Raw genomic sequence first — 8,665 nt, forward strand, 5'->3', positions numbered from 1 at the left:
CGAAAAGGGGGCGCTGCCTGGACGAAATGGAAATAGGCGCCAGGAACAGTGCAGAATTAACGAGCCGGAGCTGTACAAGGGTTACCTCTTCCTCTGAAAATCGAGCTCAAGAATTAAGCATAGGTAGTATTTGGTCCCGTATCTAGGTAAGGTCTTTCCAAGACATGGTGCCTTCACGCGCTCATGTTAGCTACTTGGCTGCTTACATTATGCCTAAAAAAAACTTGAGCATTGCGAAAAATTGAAATAGCCTATCACTATTTATTCGTATCACACATGTAGGCTCCACTTAACAACTCTCTTTATATTTAATTTGAATTAGCTTGCCTTTGGCACCTCACTCAACTCAATTCCATCGCTACAAGATGTTTTTAATTTTTTGACCAAAGAAAGAAAAAAAAACACTGTTAAAAATTAAAGGCATTCATCTGAATGTGAAAGCATTCGGAAGTGCAAAGCAGTGATTTGCCATGATATGCTGCAGCACCGTTATCCGCTCACAGCTGTGACCCAATGAATTTCAAATTTCCCGCCTTCGCAGTGCTCGCGCGCCCCCTGCCTGTTATTTTTTTGCTTGCTTTAATTTCGTATGCTGGAGCTGTTTTGCGCCATTTCTAATGCGCAATTTTTATCTTGCGTGACTGGAGCCTTTCTGCGTTATTTCCAATGCGCCATTTTTTTTTTATTGCGCGACTGGAGCCTTTGTGCGTCATTTCGAACCCGCCGTTTTTTTCTTGCGCGGCCGGAGCCTTTCTGCGGCATTTTGACACGCCATTCTTTTTTTGCGAGGCTGGAGCCTTTCTGCCTCATTTCGAACCCGCATTTCTTTCTAGCGAGGCCACTTTTTTCACTTACAATCGTAAAAACCAACCCAACGAGTGTTCCTAACTGAATGACCACGGGGTCTGCCAGTTATATACGCATATTTTGCCTGAAATGTACCTACAGTTTTCTTTCCGCTAAAAAAGGTGGTATGTATGACAAGCGCCAGCGGTTCAGGAGGTTCGAACGGTTATGACTATTCAAACCCTGTGGTTTTCGAAGCCTTAGCGTGACTCCCTGCGACGGTACGCCAGGCTCTACTTGGGTCCGTTATCTCGCTGCGCCGCCTGATTCCAGCAGTCGCATCGACCTTTAGCGAGCTACGACGACACGGCAAGCCCATGAAGTGCTCTGCACTTAAAAGCTTTCAAATTACTCGCCAAAAGACGTAAGAAGTGACAAGGAGTAGTACGTTAACTGTACGTTGGCGTTTAATTGATACGATCAAGCGTAACTGGGGGCATCAGCATAATTGCACAGTCGCGGTTCTTGGCTGTGGGTCTTGTCGTTTGATCGGCGGCCGCCAACCGCACAAAGGAGGCCCTTGACCTCATAAGAACACGGCGATATAGTGCGGTTTTGCGATCGTCGTTCCTGGAACCACCGTGGACTCCGTGGAGTCTCTTGTAGTGCATAAGGATACAAAACGCACGTGCACAAATTCATCCCAATTTGCTGCTCTGTATCTCCGGCATGCGGACGGGGACTCTGCTATGATAGTGACGGTTTCGTTGTCTGTGGTGGCTGCTATGGCTATGGCGATCTCACCAGCTGTGTTTATGGATGCCGTGGTCGCTGTGATGCGGTGTGAGTACCCGCGCTACGTGGGCTGGACCGTGAGGATCGGGTGTGACGCCGGCGCAAAAAGTGTACCGGGATTATTCTCATGGCCTTTGGTAAGATTTGCCGCTCTCCGCGTTGTGTGCGCGAAGCATAGGTGCGAGGTTTATTGCGAGCTGTGACTGCTACATGGCCGTTTGTTAGGACGACTAGGGGAATACGCTTCATGTGGTCTTTCAGTGCTACGGCCTAATTACGCAGGACCTGCAGCACTGCTCATCTAGGCGGTATCAATTGCAGGTGGTGTCGTTGTGGCCAGTTGTGGGGTTCTTGTAGCTCTTTTCATGTTATTGCGTCTGTCAACAAGTACTTTTTATGGGGATTTTGTAGTTAAAAAGCTGAGGCAGCTATCGAGGTTCGTTGTATCATGACTTTGAGGCGGGCTTCGTGGGAAGATTCAAGCTCCAGGTATGGGGTTCCGTACTTAATGCAGCTAAACCACAGGGCATCTTCCATGCCTATAGCCTTGCTCCTGAGTACCTGCGGAATAGGTGGAAGAGTTAGCATGGGGTCTTTTTGCAAAACGGCAAGGGTGCGGAGTGCCAATTCATTCTTTAATATTGAGTGCTCCTGTAACGCATCCTCAGTCTCACAATACCCGAGAATCCTCGGACTACCTGCGGGCTATCCCCGGAAAGTCCGGAATTTTAAATAGCATTACCACAGTGGAGGATGAGTACCCACTATTTAATCTGTTTTCCTTGCTCTCTAGCTTAGTTGTTAGCCTGCTTTTCACTTGGAATCATTCTGATATTTTCAACCCATTTCTCCGGAACCACAGTTGCATTTTGTCTTAATGGCCCGTTTAGGAAGGCGCAATTTATTTCAATGCGTTTACATTAAATGCGTTTACATTTTAATTCATTTGCATGCGTTTACTTGACTCAGGTGCATGGACTCAAGGAAATTTTGTTCTTCAGACGGCTGCGAGTCCGTCCTGGCAGCCACGGTCGTCTGTGAGAACCCCGTAGCCACAGTTTGCGTTTTGAAGTACAAGGCCACCTTGTGAGGTACAGAAAATCGGAGCGCGCGTTTGGAAAGAGAAACAGCCCCGTCGTAGGAGGAGCGACGGAGAGCGCTCGGGTAGTTATGGGAAGGGCAAAAGCGGAACACTAGAGCTTGCAGAGAAAGAGTGGGAGAGGTGCTGAGGAGGTGGAGGGAAATATCACCAGTAGCGCAGTAGGACTTTGAGGGAAAGCGCAGCTGCAACGCTGGAGATAATGAGGGAAGTGTCAGCTGTAGCGCCCGTAAAGCGTTCCGGATGCACCACCTGTATGTCGGGGCGAGGTTTCAGAGTTTGATTCCCATTTCTTAAGGAGGATGACACTCCAAGCCGTAGTCGCGGGCGGAGAAGACCGAGAAAGTACGCCACGGCGGGGGAGGCTGCAACAGCTTTAAGTGCCAGCCGCCGCAAATGCCCATTTGGAGAAAACAAAGTGGATGAACCTGCGGCTACGGTACGACGAGAACAACCTGAAAGCTCAGCAGCAAATCAACAAAAGGGCCAGCTAGGCTTTACCTACGAATCTCAGACAATTTGTTTGAGTAGCACAACCCTGTCCCCACACGACAATGTTTTGGAGGACTGAAGCCGAGCCAGAGCTGAACCAAAAAAAAAATCACCATCTCCAGGCCGTGAACGATGAAGAGGGTGCGAAGCACTGGGACGGAAGTTGTGTATCGCCTGTGGGACGAGCGTCATCGTCAGTGCGTGCTGATGCACTCTGAGTTTTAAATGATTTTGAGGGGCAGTAAATGCACTGTAAATGACAAGCACCACACGAAAGACAATTCGCGTCCCAGTACTTCGCACCCTCGGCATCGTCCATGGCGTGGAGATGTGTGATTTTATTGACCCGATTGGGGCTGAACTGACACGAATTATGGCGCATTAAATGCATTAATGAACGGACAAACGTGTGTGCACTGTATATAGTATACAGTGTTTTATTGGCGGTATTGGTGGTGCGTTGTGACGAGTTCCGGGTTGCGTTTCCCCTTTAGGTTCACTGCCTTGGGATGGGTGAAGAGCAGAGACCGTGGTTCTTCGAGGGGGGCTAGATTGCAGTTGGAAAAATCAAGGTCTATGCAAGTTCCCCTGATTGTCGTCGGTTGATTCCGGAACGCGCTTATATATACGCATTGCACCGCAGTGCCCTCTAGTGTAGCTCGCTGTAGTCACTGTAGTTTCAACTGTAATTGCAACTGCTCTTTTTCCGCGAATTATCGTTGACAATTTGCAGTTTTTGCTTTGTTTTTGTGTTTTGTACCCTTTGAAATTCGCGCTCTTTGCTACTGCAGTTTGTGGCGCTCTCCCGAAATGGCGCGCGGATGGTACTACAGTGTGCGCCGCTTTCGATTGGTGGCCTACAATGCTGTGCGCACGGACAACTCCAGATAATGGCACGCACATTGCGAGGTCCTAAAGGGCTTCGCCCTTAAAATGGACGCTGTCGCGCCCTGAGAAAGTCGACTGTCCACTGCACAGGCTGTTGGGAGAGGGTATGAAGTGTTCCTGTTTGCCTCGGCGGGGTTGTCGCTTGCACTCGGCTTCTCTGGCGGCAAATGATGGGTGCGGACGCATGCGCTCGGCGTCTTGGGCTAGAACTGCTGGGTCCTGCCAAGCCGGATGCACCCTCTAGCCTTCAAATGATGTAAACTGCCCTCGCCTTTGGGAACAGTTGCAAACCTAATATTTACCAGAACAGATGCGGGGGGAGGGGGGGGTGCCATTTGTTTTGAAAAAAAAAGAATTGCCGGACTCTGCCCTCACACATCAGGTAGATAGAGAGGGACGGTTCATATGTTGCGATTTTGCTATACGGTGTACCGTGACGATTCATCAATGTCTGTAGCGGGCAATGATAGCGGCCAACGAGCTAGCTGTTTCAGAAATCTGTATCAATTTTAGATGCGACGCTCAGAGCATCTCTTGTCAGCGGCCCTGTCCTTCCTGCGTGCGTCCGTTGTTGTCCGCGGCGTGCGTCCGTTGTCCGCAGCAACTCTCCCGCTCTCCTCTCCGATAGCGAACACTCTCTCGCGAGGGGCATTGGATTGGATCCGATTGATTCGATTGGCTTGGCTTGGCTTGGCTTGTCTTGGATTGGATTGGATTGGATTTGGATTGGATTGCGTCATAGCCGCGGCAGACGCACTGGCGCCGGCGCGTGCCCAGGTGAGAGCGCGTGCGGCCCAGCGCGCCCTCACTCCGCCGGTGGGCGGCGCTGCGCGCGGTGCTGCGCATGTGCAGTACTTTCTCTCTCCGCGGTTTCCTCTCCTTCGGGCACGCTGCGAATATATAGTGTCTAGAATATAACCGGTGTGCCGCTCTCCGGCGGCCTTTCGGTCGACGGTTGCTCTCCGCTTGCGCTTGAACCCCCTCAGCGTCGCATCACACCAGGGTTCTCGCGAGGGGAGGTGGGCGTAATTTTTTGAAGTGTGACCGTGCTGTTGTATTCATGGGTGACTAATTGCGTCTGTGAACCATATGATCGCGCCAAACCTCTATCATTTGAAGATAGAAGCGCCGAGGCTTTCTCATCCGTCATTGCGGCTTCTGGGATAGTGGACACCGGGTTACCGGGAAGAACGGCTTGTTTATACACACATTTTCAGGGGATTCCTCAAGCTCAGCTTAACAGTATTTACATTTCCTCTGCGCTCATTTCCTACCATCCTGTATGTGACGTCAATCCCATTTCTTTCTCGGATCACTGTCGTGTCGTTCTGAGCTTTGGCAGAGGTGGTCGCAGTACTTTCAGACACCCAATGGCTCTATGGAAACTTAATTGGTCTCTTTTACGGGATGAGAGCTTTTGTGGTCGTGTGCGAGAAACATAGCAGGCATGCCTTTCCATGCACTTGCCGTTTTCTTGCAGCATGGAAGCTGTTCAAGCAGGAAGTTCGGGGCATACCGATTGAGTGTGGGTCGATTACTACTTTCTACAAGCATTACCAGGAAAACTCACTGCTTAAAAGCCTGTATAACCTCCATGAAATTGAAAGCGAAATGCCTGACATTTGTGTGGAAGAAATCGCTACCGTAAAATCTCAGCTTCACGAGATTGATGCGCACCGACATCGGGGTGCACGTGTTCGGTCCCGGAACGATCGTTCTAGGCACTGTAAGAATCCGGCATGCCAGGCTTTACTTAACAAGCGCCACCTCGCAGCCGCTGAGGTCATCTTGGATATAAATTCAAATGTTGTTCTTTTAACTAGCACGAAAGAGATTATATCTGATTTTAAAAATTATTACAAGGAACTATTCAGCTGTGCTTCTAATCCCATTGATAGCGACCTTTGGGGCAGTTTGTCTCGCTAGTTGAGCCATTGACAGATGACGACAGTTCCATTATAAGTGGCTCTGTTACCCTAGAAGACATTGAGGCCGCAGTGGATGAGCTTCCGGTCTCCGAAACCCCTGACCCCGATGGACTGCCCGGAGAGTTTGACAAGGCTTTAAGTCTATTTTATGTCCAGTTCGTTTCGAATTTTTCAATGCTGTCTGGATGTTAATTCTCTTCAGCCATCAAAGACCGCGAAAAACCAATCACACTGACGAATGCTGACTGCAAAATTTTCGCGAAGATATTATCTAATCGTCTTCAGTCTGCCATGTCCCTACTTATTGGCCAGAATCAAACATATGGACTGCACGCCGATCAATACAGCTCGCATGCGCGCAAACAAATATTTTAAAAGCATTTGATCGTCTATCCCACCCATTTTTGTCTTCTTTGTTAGTGCGGGCCAACGTTCGTTCGGTCGTTTTCAAGGGAGTACGTCTCTGTTATAGTAACTGCTCTACCCGTCTAATTGTTAATGGTCACCTTTCGAATCCCGTGACTATAAATTCCTCAGTAAAGCAAGGTTGCCCGCTATCGCCCTTACATTTGCAATCTCTAGCATTGTTTAAGCCTCGCTCCCAATGTTACCGTCATGGCCTTCGATTAGCCTGTATGCAGTGTATTTGATTTGCACATTGCCATAAATGCTGCCATTGGTGTTTTGCCCTTGTCGCCCTGCCTTTGACTATCTCAGCAAGCAACGGACCCGTCCGCAGCCGGCGCTCGCAAGGCATGTTTGCTGAACGCGATGGCTGCGGGGTGGGGAATAACTAGTGTGTGAAATGTGGAACCCCACAGTATGTATGTATGTATGTATGTATGTATGTATGTATGTATGTATGTATGTATGTATGTATGTATGTATGTATGTATGTATGTATGTATGTATGTATGTATGTATGTATGTATGTATGTATGTATGTATGTATGTATGTATGTATGTATGTATGTATGTATGTATGTATGTATGTATGTATGTATGTATGTATGTATGTATGTATGTATGTATGTATGTATGTATGTATGTATGTATGTATGTATGTATGTATGTATGTATGTATGTATGTATGTATGTATGTATGTATGTATGTATGTATGTATGTATGTATGTATGTATGTATGTATGTATGTATGTATGTATGTATGTATGTATGTATGTATGTATGTATGTATGTATGTATGTATGTATGTATGTATGTATGTATGTGGATTGGATGGATGGGATGGAGGGAAAAAGCAAAAACGCCCGTGTGTACGAAATTTCGGTGCACGTTAAAGATCCCCAGGTGGCCAAAGTATTCCAGAGCCCTCCACTACGGCGCGCCTCATCCCCTGCGTTGCGTCGGCGCGTTAAACACTACAATCAATCAATAAATGGATGGATGGATGGATGGATGGATGGATGGATGGATGGATGGATGGATGGATGGATGGATGGATGGATGGATGGATGGATGGACGTATCTATGACGAAGGAAAGTTCTCTTGCCGAAACGTTGGCGGCAATCGAGGTCGCTACCGTGTTCAACGTTTTCTTTATCTTATGTATGTATGTATGTATGTATGTATGTATGTATGTATGCATGCATGTATGCACGCACATATGCATGCATGCATGCGTATATGTGTGTATGCATGCATGCAGGTATGTGTGTATGTATGCATCTACGTATGTATGTATGGATGGATGGATGGTTAGATGAATGGATGAATGAATGAATGGATGGATGCATGGATGGATGAATGCATGTATGCATGTACGTATGTATGTATTGTGGGCATAATGGGCGTAGCTACGGGATAGCAAACGACCCCGGCTAGCCTCGTTAGAGACGTTGAGCGCCGATGTGAGCTTGTTGGTCCCTTGTGGGCCTAAGTGGGGTTCAGGGTGTTTCCCCACGCCCGGAAATAACCCATCCAAAATGCCCCAGAGGGGTTCGCGGCGTCCACGAGGGAGACGCCGCGACGGGTTCGACTCACCGACAAAGGCGACGACAGGCTCCAAAGGGCCAGGACGAACCAGGGTGTTTATTGGCCGAGTGGTACAAGACAGGGTTAAGAACTACCCTGTACCGACGCGCGCTTCAAGGCCGGGCTCGAGCGGGCCGCGACGGCTGAGGCGACACGGGGCTGCCGGCGAGGTTGGGCTAGCCTACCTCGCGCGTCCGATTGGGGTCAGGGGCCCCGCTCCGGACGGGTGGCGGTGAGGGTGCGGATGAGCCGCGATCCCTCGCGTTCCCTACACTCAATCCTCTATCTCCTTTCCGTGCGCTCGAGCCAAGGGCAAGAGAGCCAAGAGAGCGATCCCCGAGAGAGAGACCCGCGAAACGTGGGCGCCGCGGTTATAAGGCGCGGAGGAGAGGAAGCAGGTTTCCGGGCGAGGATGAGTGACAGCGGCGGCGGGGCAGTCGGTGCCCGCCGGTGCGTCGGCCCGCGAGATGACGTCACGTGCGCGGGAAAGCGCGCTCGTTCGAACATCGCGCTCGCGGGAGGAGGAACGCGGATCAAGCGGATCCCCACAGTATGTATCTATGTAAGTAGGACGAAGTAAAGTTCTTGACGAAACGTTAGCGGCAATCAAGGTCGCTACCGTGTTCAATGTTTTCTTTTTCATATGTATGTATGTATGTGTGTATGTATGTATGTATGTATGT

This window comes from Haemaphysalis longicornis, unplaced genomic scaffold, assembly GCF_048455015.1.
Source record: "Haemaphysalis longicornis isolate Haplotype H1 unplaced genomic scaffold, Haemaphysalis longicornis Haplotype H1 scaffold_7, whole genome shotgun sequence".
NCBI lineage: Eukaryota > Metazoa > Arthropoda > Arachnida > Ixodida > Ixodidae > Haemaphysalis > Haemaphysalis longicornis.